The sequence below is a fragment of the Prionailurus bengalensis genome, chromosome C1 (assembly GCF_016509475.1).
Source record: "Prionailurus bengalensis isolate Pbe53 chromosome C1, Fcat_Pben_1.1_paternal_pri, whole genome shotgun sequence".
NCBI classification, from domain to species: domain Eukaryota; kingdom Metazoa; phylum Chordata; class Mammalia; order Carnivora; family Felidae; genus Prionailurus; species Prionailurus bengalensis.
This window is the reverse complement of record NC_057345.1, coordinates 152,823,622-152,843,074: the sequence shown is the minus strand read 5'-3', so window position 1 is coordinate 152,843,074 and position 19,453 is coordinate 152,823,622. Positions and strand designations below refer to the sequence as shown.

At 34.6% G+C, this 19,453-nt stretch overlaps 1 protein-coding gene and 1 long non-coding RNA gene across 4 annotated transcripts in view; one reads left to right on the top strand and one right to left on the bottom strand.

Moving 5' to 3' along the window:
• Positions 1-19,453, top strand: part of KCNH7 (potassium voltage-gated channel subfamily H member 7) — a 484,953-nt gene that overhangs the window by 25,253 nt on the left and 440,247 nt on the right. The gene's annotated exons all lie outside the window — the stretch shown is intronic.
• LOC122481392 overlaps positions 904-19,453 on the bottom strand; it is a 46,200-nt gene continuing 27,650 nt past the window's right edge. The window contains exons 4-5 of the long non-coding RNA XR_006296843.1: positions 3,630-3,803; positions 904-1,205 (exon numbers count right to left, since the gene is read on the bottom strand). This is a non-coding gene — a long non-coding RNA (uncharacterized LOC122481392). The remainder of the gene's footprint in view (positions 1,206-3,629; positions 3,804-19,453) is intronic.

Below are 19,453 nucleotides of genomic sequence, written 5' to 3'. Positions count from 1 at the left end.
TGAATAATGGATAACAGGACACCCTAATTGTCTCTGTAACAAAGGCGGCAACACTGGAATTCATTATACCTTATTGTGTGAGACCATATATTGACAGATACACAGATAAAAGAACTTACCCTCTATAGATAACAGGTCTTTGTTCCAAACAACAGATTTACTTTTTCAAAAGTAGAAGCTAATAGGGGCTGATTTTGCCTTCCACACCTCATCTCTTTGGTGAAGTAACTACATTAAGCCTCATGGAAAATAAGATAATGATGATAATGGCATTTCCCCCCTGTTTTAAAATCTATTTAAAACAATAGTATCTAAAGATGAACTGCTGCAGAATCACAAAATTTTAAGATGGTGAGGAACTCAGATCCCACATTATACTTTCTAGGAAGTGGACAAATGGTTCCTGGCCCAGAGTAGCAGTTCCCCAAATGGAAACTGACTAACCAGCTTCCTTCCCGCCTGCGTCTTTTCCTCCCCTTTTCCCTCCCTTCCTCCCCGCTTCCCTTCCTTCTCTCTTTCGAAAACCTTTATTTTACAGAGGAGGCAAGGCCAAGCAACTTGTCCAAGCTCACTTGAAATCAAGACCAGGGCCTGTATCTTCCAATTTCTAAAATAGGGCTGATTCCCCATTGTCTTCTTGCTCGTGCACTCAAACAAACAATACTCTTACAAGTATCAACAGAGTCAGTTTTTGCTTCCTTGAAGACGAGGAACACTTGGCCTGAATTTCAAATTGGCATTTCTTACTGAGTTTGAACAATCATGTAGCTTTGTATTTCCTTGCCGAGCATTTCATTTGCTCTTTTGGTGCTTTTTAAACAACCTTTCATAACACTTTCTTTTTTCCAATATAATACATGAAGTGTATGAATCTATAAATTGATTTAAGCCCTTGAGAAGGAATGGTGCTACTTGTACTGTATATTAAAATAGTAAGGCATCACTATTTGCCATAAAATGACACTGCAGTAGTGTCAGTAAGAAAGGAACTCACATCTCACAGAGCATCGACAGGGACATTGGAAATGAAACAATATTAATCCATTTAAGTTGGTGAGTCTGACTTATTTTGCTTTATGAGTCCTTGCAGGTAGTTTTGGGTAATGAGCTGTTGCAGATAGTTTTGGAGAATGTTTGTAGTTGTGTCTCTGTGAAATGTTAACATCATTCAGGCTTAGCTGTGCCACGAAGACAATTCATGTTCACTGTGGAGAAAAAAAATTAACTGAGGACGGTACATTCTAGTTACAGCTAGACTTTTGGAGTCTGTGTTTTTCTGACTACAGTTTCAGAAATTGAGTACAATCTTTAGAGATTACACTTTATCTGAAGCACCACTATGGTGCAAACTATTATCATTCTGTGCCCTTTTGGCTCCCAGTTGTGCCTAAGAGGACACTGGTGGTAGGACAATTAAAGAAACCACAGTTAATGATATTTTCTTCCTGCAGGATCTGCCCTGCTGATTGCACTCTTAATTCGCCCAATTGTGGAAAATAATGAAACATTCATTTTTTTTTTAAAACTCCATCTCTTGGGTGGGTGACTGGTCAGTGTTTTGAAGACACACTATTCCATTTGCTACTAGCTTCATTTGATAGATTGTGTCTTAGTTACTTTAACTTTTTAATTGTGTATATGTTCTGTTGAAGTATTTCTGCCTCACTGAAAAAGTAATGGTATCAAGAGTCATGTTATCTATTTTATCTGAAGGTTTAGGTGTCTGTAGCTTGTTTTTTTCTAAATCATTTTTCCCTTTAATTCCTAAATGATAGTTAGGGGAGGAAGTTTTCATAATATAATATTTCAATAATCTAGTTTCTTTCTCATTAAGGGTTACATTATAGCACAAGGTGTTTGAGAAATCTAAACATAGAAGGGTTCATTACTGAAGTAGCTTCCAATACAAATCTTATTACTCATTTTGATTAGAAACTAATTAAAACTCAGTATAACTGCCACTGAAATGCATGTATAGTACTTTAAAAGATAAAGGATTCTAAGGTTGGGAATCATAACAGTGCTCTGGCTAGGTTTTTTGTTTTTGGTTGTTTTGTTTTGTTTTACTTATGTAAGAAGAGAGAAGAAATATTAATCAATCTGTAAGACATGGACTTAGATCAAACAGACCACTAGCTAGAAAAGACTACTTCCCAGAAAAGTAGGGAGCCAACCAAGCATATGCTGGAGCAGGATCCTGGCAGTCTCTCGTGTGCCAGGAATAATCCCCTAGTAGCTGGATCACGTGGTAGTCTATGGGATCTGGTGCAGCCAAGGTAGGGCGGGCAGCATACAGAAAGCCATGATTAGTGGCTGTTTACCAAAGTATGCTGAGATGTTTTGGAATTTTATTAACAGGGATGGCTATACTGGGTGTAATTACCAAATTGAAAGTCATTCACACACACACACACACACACACACACGTTATATATACACACACATAAGTGTGTGTGTATCTGTGTGTGTGTATATATATATATATATATATATATATATATATATATATAAACACATATATATGTTATATACATGTGTTATATATATGTGTGGATATACGTGTGTTACATAGACACATATATATATGTATATATATATCATATACAAATACCACATTATGCACCATTATTTTATACTATTTATTACACATGGATTTTTTTTATCAGTATGAACAGTGTGTATATAAGTAGGGCTCATAAGGTTTAAGTCAGAATGAGGGGAAACTGCTATTTATTACCGAAGTTTAACATTATTTCCTAATAGTCATTAGAATTCTGGTTTTACACCAGAATTTTCAAAATTTCTTGAAATTCAGGCGACTAGTGGCTGCATAGTGTTTAGCGATTTTCTTTCTTGAATGCAGGCCTCCATTAGTAAAGATTGGTGTGGTAAATTTCTTTGTCTACTCCTATAGAAAATGTATTAGAATAGTTATGTGGGTGAGGGGAGTTACTTATTAACAGGAAATGTAAAAAGACTATATCACCCATACCTGAAATAATAGGTTTTTGTACTTTTTTTATCAAAAACTTATTGGTGGTATGATTCACAATTTTTTTCTTTACCGTAGCTGGATTTTTGCCGCCCATATGAATTTGTCTCCATATCAGCTATTCAGTCAAAAAAAAGCCTAGGAATTTTTGTGAACTGTATTAGCATGTCTGCTTAGAGATTTCTTGGTTAATGGAGTTTAGAAGTTATTAGAGCAGTCTTGAAAGAGATAGACAATATTACTGATAAGACCATTCACTACAACTCAGATTTCTCCCAAAGTTCTAAGTAATGCTAGGGCATGGTTTATTAAATACTCTGTCATATTTGGTATATAAAATGTAAAAGAGAACACCAATATGAAAATCAAATTTTTATAATGACAGACTTAAGAGAAATATGGATGAATTGTTAAATTTGTAAAGCTGTGTGAGCAGTGATTCATTGTGGATAGGAAATAATTAAGTCTTCTAGTGCCCTTATGGCTTTTCCCAGCAACAATTGGGAGAGAGTGAATGATGGACATGAAGTGCTGATCTAAAGGTTTTCAGAGTTTCACCCCAAGTTTTAATGAGCTTCACCAATCACCCCTGATGGCAGCCTGATATTTTACAACCCCTCTAATAAAATTTTCTTACCTACTGTTCAGAGGTACTATTGTGTATACAGAAAGAGAGGGATGCAGCTGGTGAGGAAGACTTCTGGCAGAGCAGAAGAGTGCAAATTTGGCTTTAATTTTTATGTGTGATCATCTTAGCTTTCTTTGAATTGAAGGTTAGCGTGTACCAGTTATCCCTGGTCCTGTTTGGATTCTGGGAAAAAAACAATCTAATGTTAACTATACAGTTTGCCGTATTTTCTGACTTATCTCCTCACCTTCAGTATTTCTAATCCCTGTCTCCATAGTCTTTGTCCTCTCTGACTTCGAACATGCAAAGATATTGCCTAAGTTTCAGAGGGAGGGTCGAGAAGGTAGCTGTTATTTTCCCATTAGTTATTCTCTGTTTTTGGTCTCTTTTTTTCCACATGAGAGTTCTAGATTCTTTTTTCTGCCAACCCTCTTTCTGCATTTCCTTACCATACCACTCTCTCCAACTTTGAGTTCCAGAAATCTTTGAATCCCAGACATTCTAGTGAAACTGCATTCTCAAAGGTCATTAAGGATATTTTCACTGCAAGGTCAGCCTGCCCTTCTTCAGAATATATGCCAGGAAACTCTCCTTTCTCATCTTTCTTGATATTGTAGTGTTCTTCCTCTCTGATTGTTGTATTCTCATCTTCTACTGTCTTTGGATCTTACTTATTTATTGTTATTGTTGACTTTTCATCTGTACTTTGACCTCTGCATTCTTACCTGTAGAACTATTATTTTACTGTAGTTAGATACCATTTCCCAAGGCCTAATGCTCATTTTAACCTCACTCTAATTATCTTATATTTCACTGCCAGTCTGATCTCAACTTGTGTCACTTTAAAGAAAATATCTGAGGACCTCCCATTTCTTTCTGCTTCCCATAAGTCTCTGTTGATATGGTAACTTTCAAGGGTCTCTTATAAATGAACTCCATTCTGCAGCTTGATGTTTTTCAAACTTTTTAAACCATGACCAGAAAAGAAATATATTTTATATTGTAACCTGGCATGTGCGCGCGCGCACACACACATACACACACACACACGAGCGTGCGCACACACAGACGCACACACACACACACACACACACTGTGCTATCCACTCACATATTTGAAAGAAGTTTCCTGAAACCATATTTACACATACTATGTACAATTTACTTTCATTTTCCTGTTGTGTTTCCTTTAAAATAATGAAGTTATTATTTTAACTTGACTTTCTGTCATGATCACTTGACTTCCTGTCATGATCCCACAGTTTGAAATGGTCTAGCTTCTCTAATCTTTCACCTTTTCACACTCTTCCCCCTCTACTCTCTCCAGAACAGTCTATCCCTGCCCTACAAGCACAAGCACTCAGGTTTCTGAATTTTCATTCATGTTTTTCCAACCCAAGTATTTTCTTTTTTATTTTTTAATTGTTTTTAACGTTTATTTATTTTTGAGATAGAGAGAGAGACAGAGCATGAATGGGGGAGGGTCAGAGAGAGGGAGACACAGAATCCGAAACAGGATCTAGGCTCTGAGCTGTCAACACAGAGCCTGACGCGGGGCTCGAACTCACAAACCGCGAGATCATGACCTGAGCCGAAGTCGGCCGCCCAACCGACTGAGCCACCCAGGCGCCCCAGCCCAAGTATTTTCTAATTATGAAGACATTTCTGCCACCTTGAGCTCTTGGAAATCCTCAGTTCCTCTAAAGGACAGCATTTCTAAACTGTCTTACACAAGATGACCCATAATCCTCTGCTGATTTTATAATGGTTTTATAATAGTAAATTTTCTCCTTATCTAGCCTGTATACTCATTACAAATAACACTATGTCCCCAATAACACTGATTTTAAGTGGTCAAAACAAAGCTCCTAAGTTATTTTTTTTTTATTTATAAAACAATAAGTTTGCAAGTAACCTATTTTTCAAACTGCTGGTTCTATATGATGACATGAACTTGGTTTCTGAGGGCTAGGTACAAATCTTAGCTCTACTATTTATAAGGTATGTGATCTTGGGCAAAATCCTTAATATCTCTTTCTTAATTGTAAAGCAGGAGGAACACTAGAACCTGCCTCAGAAAATTGTGAAAAGGATGAAATGAGAATACTTGCAAGAGCTCCTGGCGTATACCATTCACCCACTGAATATTTGTGGTTAAATACACTGTCCTGGCACATAACCATTTTATCAGTTTTCTTGTTTTTTTTTTCTATTCGTATATAATATTTTCAAGTGCAATCTTGTCTGTGGTCTTCCTTGTTGCACTTTTCTGATCATGCTGATTACCTACCAGACACAGTTTTCTAAATTTTATACTTCTTCAGACAAAGTCTACCAAACAATAAATGGGAGATTGTGCATGCCTTCAAATTCTTATCACCCCTTGTAGTAATCAATACATGACTCTCTGATGTTCTAGGGAACAAAGAGATAAAACCAGCTTCTATATTATATTTTCTTTGTAGAAGACTCTCATTGTAAGATTTGTTCCACCAACTCTGAAGATTCATTATACCAAATTAAATTGCTTTTAAATGTCTTATTTAAAAATTTAAAAAGCTTCTGAAATGAAAAAAGAAATATTTTGAGCTAATTCTTCATTTTGGAAGGGCGGGTGTTGGCTTGGCCTTTAGCATAACTAGTTATTTGACAAATTATGAGATGCTATTTTTTTAATTTGTGAAAGGAAGGTTTTGTATTTTAAGATAAACTAGGACACTAAGTTTTAGAGGCACATATTGCATCAGATTTTAGAACTAAATTTAAATTCATTTTCAACTTTCTGTGCTATGATATATGCAGATTAAAAGAAAAGTGACACACATAAAATCATGTCTGTTAAGTGTTTTAAATTTAAAAAGTAGTTTTTTACTCACCAATCTCCCAAGAGTGGAACTTACTGGCATAAATTATCTAGCATCAGTTAGATGGCATTAGGTAACAGAGACTGATAGCAGATATAAAGGGTAAAGATGGTGAGCCGAGCAACCATGAGTCTTGATAGGACTTTCCTGTCAATGTTAGTTTACCTCTATCTCAAACAAAATTCAGTGTAAAACATTTCTCTTTCCTCATTCATTTGGTTTTTATTATGTGTGGTAAACACGTGACCTCTGATATGATGACAAATTTCTGACAGACTTTCTGTTGGCACCCACTTCATGTCTTGATTTTCTTACCCACACTTCTCCCATTTCAGAGATGTGTTCCCAGCATAATAAACTTATTTTGTATCAGCAGGCTGTTAAAAGCATAACCTCTGTTGGGTTCAGTGTATTCATCTATACATCATAGTATAGATGTATTATAGATGTTATTAAATTACAGATGTATATTATATTAAGAAGAGGTGAGAATGCATCACTTACAAAAGAATTTTGAAATCTGTGCATCTCTGTCGGTCAGAAGATGATACAAATTTTTATGGAATCAAATAAATTGTTATCCTAGTTCCATACTGCCTCTGTCCCTCTAAGTTAATATGGAAAATTAGAAAATAATCTTTTACTTATATATTTACTACCCTAAGGATGTCTAAAAATGTTTACATCAAGCGGAAGACTTAGACCTGGATCATCTTATGTATCCTTAGAAAAAGAAAAAAAAAAAACTTTTATAAAGCTTTACTTCTTACAAGATCCACTAATCTTATTATGTTCCCCAAAATATTTCCAGCAAAACATGCTTCTGATATACAAGTGTGATATTTGTTTCTTAGTAAAAAATCAACTTGAACTATCTTCTTAATAATTACCATAAGTACTGAGTAATGCTTTACCTTCAATGAGGTTAAGTTGCATTTCAATAAAGTTTTGACTTTATTCTAGAAAGAGGCAGAACAAAAATTTCAAAAATGTCATTTTAGTATCTCTCAGTGTTGTAAGTTAAAGGAAAAGCATCTTCGGAAAGATCTAGTTCTTAATAAATTCATATCACAAGAAACAAGAAGCTAAAGAATGTCAAAGGGTCTGAGTTAAGCTGATATTTTTTTTAACTTTTTATTCAGATTGCCTCAGGAAAGAGTGCAGTTGCCAGATGTTTTGTTTTGTTTTGTTTCTTTGAACTTTCTCTCTTTTATAACATCAGACTTAATAATGATTTAGTTTTATCTCGTTATGTAGTGAATGATAATAATCATCTTTAAGTTAAACTAATTGTCAGTTGATGGATCTCAAAAATGATCCTATCTAAATCTTCATTCAGATTTGTCTGGAAAATTCCACTGTTAATGGATTAGAAAATCTATGAGGAGATTCCACTGATATGTACAAGACAGCCCTCATCCTCCAAGTACTGAGACTTGCAGAGCAAACACTGGACTACCCAAGTTAGGACTAGCATGATGGTTTATCTCAGGAAATATTCAACCACCAGTCTCCTTTACTTCACCACTTGGAACATTTCTACCTGTTATCTTCTATTTTACAGCTGCTTGTCCTTACAGATGGAAAACTAATTCCCAAATTACTTTACAAAAAATGCAGTTCAGATTCTTTATTTTATATGTATGCACAGACGTGTGTGTATGTATGCATGTGTATACATTCACACATAATATGCACATGAATACATTTACATACGTGTGCATGCATGTGTGTGTATGGCACATTGCAAAATTGAAGTAAACTAAAGAAATAGATTATAAGATATTGGGCCTCATTTTCAAAATTTTTAAAATTTGCATTCTGTTATTTTAATTCTTCTTGGCCTACTCTTCACCTGGGAATTGGAAGTTTCTAAATTAAAAAAAAAACTAATTTTTTAAAAATAACAAAAATTTAGTTTGAGAAAGGTCCAAACTGGCTATATAATGTAGAGAAAAAAGTAAGAGTTTTTCTTATGTCTCTTTAAAACCCAGCCTTACTTCTCAGAGATTAACTGAAATCTTTCTGAATCAACTCTTTCTGAATTCCTTCCATACTAAAGGCTTTATGGGGTAAAAACTATCACCACAGATCCAAAGTCTAACACAATGTTTCACACATATTAGGCCTTCACTAATTATATGCTGGGAAAAAGAGAGTGGGTGTGAAAGAAGAACTTAAAAAATGGAGAAATATTCCATGTTCATAGATAGAAAGACTCAATCAATATTGTCAAGATGTCAGTTCTGCCAAACTTGATCTGTATATTTAATGTAATCCCAAAGTCCAAGTGAGTTATTTGTGGATATAACAAACCGATCTAAAGTTTATGTGGAGACGGGATGCCTGGGTGGCTCAGCCAGTTAAACATCTGACTCTTGATTTTGGCTCAGGTCATGATCTCACAGTTTGTGAGTTTGAGCCCTGCATCAGGCTCTGTGCTGAAAGTGTGCAGCCTGCTTGGGATTCTCTCTCCCTCTGTCCCTCCCCATGCACTCTCTCTCTCTCTCCCTCCCTCCTTCCCTCCCTCTCTCTCTTTCTCTCTTTCAAAATAAATAAACTTAAAACAATTAAAAAAAATAAAATTTATATGGAGAGTAAATGAGGAACTGTAAAACTCCTTGAAGATATTATAGGAGAAATTTAGATGATTTTAGGGTTGGCATTGACTTTTCATACGCAACACCAAAATCACAATCCAGTAAGAATATATTGATAAGCTATACTTCATTAAAATTAAAAAGTTCTGCTCTGCAAAAGAAACATTCAAGAGAATGAAAATACAGGTCACAGACTGGGAAAAAATATTAGCAAAAAACATATCTGTTAAGGGATGGATTTCCAACACATGCAGAGAACTCTTAAAACTCCACAGTAAGGACATAAACAACTCAGTTAAAAAATAGGCCAAAATAATTAACAGATACCTTGACACAGAAGATATACAGATGGCAAATGAGGGAAATTCAAATTAAAACAACAGTTAGATATCACTATAGACCTATTAGAATGGCCAAATTCTGGAATACTGACAACACTAAGTGATGGTGAGGACGTGGAACAAGAACTTTCATTCATATGCTGATAGGAAGGCAAAATGGTTCAACCACTTTGGAAGACAGTTTGGCAGTTTGTTACAAAATTAAATACACTTTTACATATGATCCAGCAATAGTACTCCTTGGTATTTTCCCAAAGGAGCTGAAAACTTATGTCCACAGCTTTATTCCCAACCTCCCTCTCTCTCTCTCTCTCTCTCTCTCTCTCTCTCTCTCTCTCTCTCTCTCCCCCTTTCTCTCTCTCTCTCTCTCTCTCTGAAAATAAATTATTATCTCTGAAAATAAATAAACTTAAAAATTAAAAAATAAAGTTTATATGGAGAGTAAATAAAAAAAGGAAAAAAAACAGAATAACACAATATTGAAGAACAGAGTTGGAAGACTGACACTATCCATCTTCATGACTTGCTATAAAGGTACACTGATCAAGGCACTGTAGTATGGGCAAATGAATGGACACTTAGATCAATGGAAAAGAACAGAAAACTCAGAAATAGTCATATATATATTCAAAAATAGTCATACACACACACACACATGCACACACACACACACACACACACATTGTCTTTGTTTTTGACAATGGAGCAAATACAATTCAATAGAGAAAAGATAGTCTTTTCAACAAATGGTATTGGACCAACTGGACATCCACATCCAAAAAATAAAAAATAAAAAACAATCTAGACACAGATCTTACACCCTTCACAAAGACTATCTGAAATTGAATCTCAGCCTAAATGTGACCTGCAGCTTTATTCATAATTACCAAAAATTGGAAGCAAACCAGATGTCTTTCAGTAGGTAAATGGATAAATAAATTGTGTTCATCCAAACAGTGGAATATTATTCAGTGTTAAAAAGAAATGAGCTATCAAGCCATGAGAAGACATGAAGCAATCATGAGTGCATGTGACTAAGTGAAAGAAACCAATCTGAGAAGGATGCATACTTGTATGATTCGACTATATGACATTCTGGAAAAGGCAAAACTATACATACAGACAAAAAAAAGATCAATGGTTGCTGGTGGTTGAGGTAGGGGGGGAAAGAAGGATGAATAAGCAAGGCACTGGAGATTTTTAGCACAGTGAAAATACTGTGTGATACAATAATAATGGATACATGACTTTATACATTTGTCCAAACCCATAAAGTGTACAACACTAAGAGAGAAACCTAATATAAACTATGGACTCTAGGTTATAAAGGTGCATCAGTTTTGTTTTATGATCAAATGTACCGCTTTGGTGGGAAGTGTTGATAACTGGAAGGGAGACTATGCATGTGTGGGGGCAGGGGATATAGGGGAAATCTTTATATCTGCTGTCCATTTTGCTATGAACCTAAAATTGCTTTAAAAAATAAAGTCTAGGGTGCTTGGTTGGTTAAGTCCGTTGGGCGTTGGACTCTTGGTTTTGGCTCAGGTCATGATCTCGTGGTTCGTGGATTCGAGTCCTGCGTCAGGCTTGACGGAGGCTGCTTGCTATTCTCTCTCTCCCCCTCTCTGCCCCTCCCCCACTGATGCTTTCTGTCTGTCTGTCTCTCTCTCAAAATAACTTTAAAAAATTAATTTTTTTTAAAAAAGTAAAGTTTATAGGAAGGAAGGTAGGAAGGAAGGATGGAAGGAAGGAGAAAGAGAGGGGAAAATAATATATGAATGAATGCAAAAAAATATAATTAGTAAATGGCTTCAAAGTCCATATTATATAAATTATTTATAAATCAGTTTTCCATTTTATGTCTTCTTTATTTTCAACTTGCAAAGGGATGTTAAACTTCGGGTTTATAAATTAAAATAAACCATAAGCCTTATCTTCAGAAATTTGGCTTCCTATAATTTGATTAATATATAATCTTGTGTTTAAAAATGTTAAAAGATTATTATAGGAACTAGTTTAGGTAATATTTTTAGTTTAAGAGTTAACCTAGTTAGTAGTTATAATTTTTATGTCTTTGGCTTCACTAAAAAATAATATTTTTTATTCCCACAACTGTAGTTTTACTGAAACCTCAAATTCCATTCAGATATCTAGTGTTTCCAGTTGTGTGAATGCCTAATGGAATACAAAGTATCATTGCTTTATTAAGAAAACTTGTATTGTCTCAGACTGCTAATATTTCTTCCCTTGGTGACTTAAACAGAATGCCATAAAGCACAATGCAAATTGTAACACTGACTAGTAGAATTTGAGGACTAGAAGGCCAGATCATTAATTTTTTTTTTTTTTCAAATTCTTCTTTAGTTTTCAGAGAGACAGAGAGTGAGCAGGGAGGGCAAAGACACACACATGCATACACGCGCACACACACACACACACACACACACACACAGAATCTGAAGCATGCCCCAGGCTGTCAGCTGTCTGCACAGAGCCCGATGTGGGGCTTGGACCCATGAACCATGAGATTATGACCTGAGCTGAAGTCGACACCCAACCAACTGAGCCACCCAGGTGCCCCAGATCATTGTTTTTTTATTAACAGTAATGATAGCTATTAGTAATTGCCTACTCACAATCATGAATTACTGAGATAAGGAAATCTATAAACTACAGTAATAATTTGTGTCAGTCACAATTCAAAGGCATCTACTATTTTCTGGTATTAAAGAACAGAGCATATAGTAAGAACTCAAAAAACTGTGAGTTTTAAATAACATTTTATTATCTTCATCCAAAAACCCCTGAATTGAAAACAATGAATGGTTGCACAAGCTGTTATTCCTAAATCTGAGTTACCTAAACTTAGAATTAGTTTAGAATGATTTTATAAATCTATATAATCCTTTGAGGCAGTGAGATTAGAAAATTTCATGTCTGGGAATTTAGGTATTCACATTGTCATATTCACAGAAATGGTATAATCGAGGGTGAGGGAGTAAAAACTAAATGAAGTTATTTTGATTTTAAAATATTTTGGGAGGAAAATTCTTTGATTTTTTGGAGATGATTGGAGACATCTTGGCATGTTACCAAATGTGTCATTGCCCATAGTTTCTGTAACTAAGTAATGAAGACCAAGAAACACAAGGAAAGAAAGCATCTTTCTGATTTGAAGTGGAGCTTCAGCCTAAGTCTGAGTTCTAGTAAATTCCTCTGTTCCTTTGTTGCTCTAAATATTGCTCTGTGAATTATATACCAAGGTAAAATTGTTCTCTTCAGTCACTAAGGTTCCAGCGATGGTTCTCTGATTAGAATGAAACATATATCAGTAATGTTTGTTCTCAGATTATTGGCCTATAAATAATGGTCTTCGCAAATAGAATAATTCTATATTATTTCACGGTGGCAGAATTTTACAGTAGAAAGAGCACAGTCTTCTCCAGAAGAGGTCATTTCTCCAGTCAGAAGAGGTCATTTACTAGCTATGTGACCTTGAGGAAAGTACACATTTTGTGTTACTTTCCTCATCTGTAAAACAAGGTTGATAACCATCTTAACGAAGAGTTGAATCCAGTGTTAAAATATTAAATATTAAAATATCTCACAGAGGTAAGTCAATAAAAATGCCTTAAGTTTCTTGAAACATATTAGTTTATCAACAGAAGCTCTTCTAGAATTATTATTTAAAAAAATTAATGTTTATTTTTGAGACAGACAGAGCGTGAGTGGGGGAGGAACAGAGAGAGAGGTAACACAGAATCTGAACCAGGCTCCAGGCTCTGAGCTGTCAGCACAGAGCCTGCCGTGGGGCTTGAACCCATGGACCAGGAACTGAAGTCAGACGCTTAACCGACTGAGTCACCCGGGCGCCCCTAGAATTATTGTTAAATTCCTACTCTTCCCTTTTGTACATTTCTAAAATTAATTTAATCAAAATAAATTTCTCGTTTGTGGGAATTGATCACAAATTGAAGTACATTTTAAGTAATTCAGTTATTCCTTCAGAAGAAGTCTGTGAAAAAGGTTAGAATAAATAATTTTATTTGTAAATAAGTTGACTATTTCAAAATGGATTGAATTGTCAAAATTATTCATATTAGAATTAGAATACTGTTTAGTTCTCCAAATAGAAATCTTTGGGAAATTAAGAATAATAAATGCAATAGAATAGTAATTGTTATGGATCCGTGATCGTTCTGCCTTCAGTGAAGCTTTATTATTTGACCAAAAGGCATTTTCATTGATGATGAAGTCCTCCTCTTCTGGCTTGGTGCATCACATCACTGAGTTCGGTACTCTTCAAGGCGTGCAATTCTCCCTCTGCCACATTCAGTAGGATTTAAGGGCTATTTTGGAGGCTCAAGAATTGCCTAATATAATCTCCTGTCCATAGGCCTTCCCAGGTCTCCTGCCCAAAGAAATGGATCCATGCTGTTGTTAAATATATACAATTGTGCTGGTTTTCACGGTAGTCACTTACCCATATGCAGCTTTCAGGAATTTGAAATGACTATCAGACTAGTAAGACTGAGAAGCTTATTCTTTTTTAATTGTGTTTTTAAATTAAATTAAATTTAAATTAAAAAAACACTGAGTCAGTGTTTTGTGTTTGTAAATATTTTTCTGGTAAACAAAATTATTGTTTTTTTAAACTACATTTTCAGTTAAATCACTGAAAACTTAGCATCTGAATTGAGATGTACTAGAAGTATAAAATGGACACCAAATTTCAAAGATTTTATATAAAAATTTTAAATATCCCATTAACAAGTTTTTGTATATTGTTACAAAAATAATGCTGTTATTTTTGATATATGGGGTTAAATTACATATATTGTTAAAATTTATTCATGTTTCTCTTTAGTTTTTTTTTCCCCCTGTGGCTATGAGAAATTTAAAATGTCTCTTGTGACACTGTTTCTATTTCTATTGGACGATGCTGATATAGAGAGATGACTGAAGCAAAAATAGCCCAATTGAGAATTAAGTGCTAGCCTCAGATAAGTCAAATCAGGCCTATAATGTGACTTGGGAGAGGAAGGGTACCTTGTAGCAGAAAGAACAAAATTTGTCTGCTCTTACAGATTCTAATTCAGAAACTGCTATAGTGTTTGTCTCAGCAACTAGTACAGAAAACTGTCTTTTAGCTAGAGTGCTGACCGTTTTACCTAATCTATAATTGCTTAGGTTTTCCCAATTCACTTGAGTATTAGTAAATTTTTGGTCACACTGTATCTCTTGTTCTTAGGAAAAGAAACTAGAAAGTTATTAAACCAGAAGAGTAGTTCTTAAAGTATTCCTAGAACCATCAGCAGCCGCATCACATAGCAATCTTAGTAAAAATCCAGATCCTGCAGCCTCTCCCCAGATCCACTGATCAGAAAGTCTGAGGAGGAGGTCCAGAAATCTCTACCAAAAGCCCCCTGGATGATTCTGATGCACACTGAAGTTCTCAAACCTCTGAAATACAATATTCTTGTGCTGGAATATAATTGTGCTGATTAATAAAATCACTAATAGGCTGAGAAAACAGTGAGTCAATAGGTATTAATGGATGGCTAACTATAGGGCCATGATTATGTCCTAAGGAACTCATTAAAGGAACTCATTAAAACACAATCATGGCTACCCTCTTCCAACAACTTCTTATATTAAATCATGAATTTTAGAAAGACCTCTAGATGGGTTTTCCTGGTTATAGTTTGACTATTATTATCAATTGTCTTAATTGAGTTTACTGTTTAGCATTCTCAAACAACACCTGATTTATTGTGATGAAAGGAATTCTAACTGACCACATGCTTTTACTTTTAATAATGAACACTGGATCACTGAATGGGATAATATGTGAGTTTTAAGGCATCTCACTATGCTTCATCCATTTTGATGAAAAATGATTGTGTTGCCTTTTAAGAATGTCAGAATGATTATGTAACTTTTATGGTGCTAAATTATTTTGAATATGACATTCTTCGCAGGAAGAAAAAGGGTGCTTTAAGAAATTACTTCAGAATCTTACTAATTTTTTTATTTCAGAGTTTGCTTGTGGAAATTAAAAAGAAAAAGAAAGTTCCTTTGTTCAGAATTGTTATCTTTGCTATTAATTTTAGCACCCTCAATATTTAAGTTAACTTTAAATATTTAAGAAAGGAAAGCTTGTCTTTTTGTATTTTAAATTCTCATAATAAATTTCTCTTTCATTATTCATTTAGTTTGAGGAATGGTTTTAAGTCTGTAAAATACCATGCATTTGTTTTGTAAACATATTTACTCCTTTCAGGTTAGTTCCAAATACATCAAAATGAATTTTTCCTTCCTTTAAAAATGAACAATCCTTGGCTATATCCTTGCATAAAACTAAATATAGATTTAAAAGAAATAAAACATGAATTTTACATTAAAATGTGAAATAAAAAGTCAATATATGCATGTACTATTTGAGTACATTTTTCTTTTCTTACCGGCAGAGACAAGCCAGCAAGAAAAATCTTTTAATTACTATCACCTTAAAAAATGCCTTTCCAAATACTAACCCCCCGACACCCAAGATACAATTTTTTAAAAAACAGGACAAATATACAAGAACACAGGGTAACTGGTAATACTCTAAAGCTAGGAGTTCTTCAAAAAGCATTAAACATCTGAAGGAATCAAAGTCCTAGCACTTTGGCATGCAACACCCATATCAACATTGATGATTATTATATTTTATAATCTAAAGTACAGGAATAAAAAAAGCTATTGCAGCTTGTTGTGCTGGTGGTTGTTGGTATTAACAAGTGCTATTCTTGTTCATGTGCATGACTAATGCCTTCTTAAAATGTAGTAATTTGACCCAATAATACCCTATTCCATTATGAGTGGATAATAAAGACATAATATTTTTTACCATGACAGGTGGGCTTGAATGCTTCAAAGAGCACTTGATGGAATATTTGGAATTAGGACTTGAGGCATCCTGGAATTAAACTGCTCTAATCAAGGTTTTTAAGTTGGACATGATGCAGGGCGCCTGAGCGGCTCAGTCGGTTAAGCATCTGACTTCAGCTCAGTTCATGATCTCATGGTTCATGGGCTTGAGCCCTGCATTGGGCTCTGTGCTAACATCTCAGAGCCTGGAGCCTGCTTTGGATTCTGTGTCTCCCTCTCTCTCTGCCCCTCCCCCACTCATGCTCTGTCTCTCAAAAATAAATACATGTTAAAAAAATTTAAATTGGACATGATGGGTGAAATTACAAACTAATTGACATCGGTAATAATAGCATATACAATACAAACTAAAAATACTAATGCTGAATATGACTTGCCTTAAATTGGTCTGGCAAAAGCCCTTGGAAGGCTGTTTACTTTCCTTTTCTACAATGCTGCACCTGGGCAGCTCACCTTTCTAAACTGGGCGATTTTTTTTCACCAGCCTTCCTTTTTCCTTCTTTTAGATACCCCCAGGCTCCTGCCGCTTTGTTGTGATGTTGTGTTGATAAGAGCTCTACTGCTCTGGTAAAAGATAAAATATGTGTATTTCTGTTTCTTACATTTGAAGCTTTTGAGTTGGTTCTTCCCTTTCTGAAGCTATTCACAGTGTATGTGTACACACAGATATATAGATATTTATGTGTATATATATTTATATGTGAAATGAAGTATTTTATATATAATACAAAGCTACTCTCTTACACTTAGATAAACACAGGTAGTACAGAAATACAGAAAAGACAAATGTATAATTGATGATCCTTGGATTTTCTAAGGCTTTGAAATGAAAACCAGGCATGCAAATTGTTTGACCAAAAATGAAAATGTTCCCTTGTGTGACAGCAGTTTGTTTCACTTGCACCTGTGTTTTACTATGATTCACAAATTGGCTGAAATTTGGCCTTTAGCATCCTTTCAATCTCAAAATGTTTAAGTATTCTAGGGGTGGAAAGAAAGGAGGGATTGAGCATTTGTATACTTATATCTGATTTTAGATTAATTTTAAGTTTATGAATACAAGGTTTGTTTTGAATACAACTATATGATAAAATTGGAAAGACTACTTATATATACAAAACAGTCTTCTAAAAATTTAAGAGCTAGGTTATAATGATTGATTATATCAGTGTTTACCTAATCTTTAAAAAATATTAATCCATTGATTATTCCTTATGCTTCATGTCATTTAACAGAGAATATATATGCAATACAATAATAAAATATTTTTTCCTGAAATTAAAAAAGAATGTTACTTTTTCTCAAAAGTTAAAGGGAATATTTATGGAGGAAAAAAATACACAATATATACAGCATTCAGACCCCACAATTACTATATTTGAGCATTGAATTTGGCACTGAATTTCTTGACAGCTTAAGGAAAATGTGGAAAGGGCCAGTTAAAAAGGAGAAAACATCTGTTTCTCTGGGGAAGCAAAGCTGTCCTTGCTACTGAAAAAATAAAAGACATTTCTTCAATGAGTCTTCAACCAGAGGGTCTTTGGTGATAGACATATAACTAACTCTGCTCAAATACAACCCAACAACAAACCTCCTGAGAGAGCTCATTTTTTATAAGGGTTCATCAATGAAAATCACCAACAAGCATTAAAAATCAACTCTTTGTTTTATTTCAAAGACAAAACTGAGAATTTCCAGCAAGAATGTCTTTCAAAAAGTCTATTATTCTCATTTCTTTCAGTTGTACTTTTGCTAAATAAGAGACCGTTGAAAATTCTTTTATATGTCTGGAATTTGAGATACAGAAATCCTCTGTCATTCATTGAGAACGAGACTTTTTTTTTTAATAAGAAAAGCAAACCAAAAATATTGGCCAGTATCAAAAACCCAAAAGATAACAGTTGGTAGAGACGTGAATAAGTTGGAACCATCGTTCACTGTTGGTGGGAATATAAATTGGTACAGCCCCTATGGAAAACAGTATGGAAGTTCCTCAAAAAACTGAAAATAGAACTACCTATGATTCAGCAATTCCACTTCTGGATATTCATCCAAAAGAATTGAAATTAGGATCTCAGAGAGATATTTGTATTCCCACGTTCACTGTAGCATTATTCAATCACCAAGATGTGGAAAAACCTAAATATTCACTGGTAGCTGGATGGGTTGAGAAAATGTAGTATATAGATGAAATGGAATATTATTCAACCTTTAAAAGAAGGAAATCCTGGGGCGCCTGGGTCGCGCAGTTTGTTAAGCGTCTGACTCTTGATTTGGGTTCAGGTCATGATCTCATGGTTCAGTTTATGAGATGGAGCCCTGCATCTGGCTCTGTGCTGACAGCACAGAGCCTGCTTGGGATTCTCTCTCCCTCTCTCTCGGTCCCTCCCCCACTCACGTGCACACTCTATCTCAAAATAAAGAGAAACATAAAAAAAAGAAAAGAAGGAAATCCTACAATATGTGACAACATGAACTAACTTTGAGGAAATTATGCTAAGTGAAATAAGCCGGTCACAGAAGGACAAATGCTCCATGATTCTACTTATATGAAATATCCACATTAGTCACACTCATAGAAACAGAGAGTAGAATTGTGATTGCCAGGGCCTGAGGTTGTGAGTGGGGAACAGAAAAATGAACAAGTATAACGTTTCAGTTGTGCAAGATGTAGAAGTTCTAGAGATCTACTTTACAATATCGGGCCCATAGGTAATAGTACTGTATTGTATGCTTAATTAGTTTTGAGGATATCTCTCATATTAAATGTTCTTACTACAATGAAATATATATATATATATAACAGGGTGTCTGGTCTCTCACAGCAACATTATAATTATTGTTTATATTTCCATCTCCATTATTGTGAGCTCCTATGGGTGGGGACCACTTTTCATTTACAGTGTAGTGCCTGGTACATTTTAAGCACTTAATAAGGAAAAATAAGATAGTGTAAAGATTGTTTTACCTTTCTCATTAGTACATTCTGGGGGACCCTCTTCTATTTTTGAATCTTAAAAATGATTTTAAGATAATATATATATTTTTTAATTGCATGGAAGATTTATTCATACTGCCTATTTTTTTAGAAAGTGA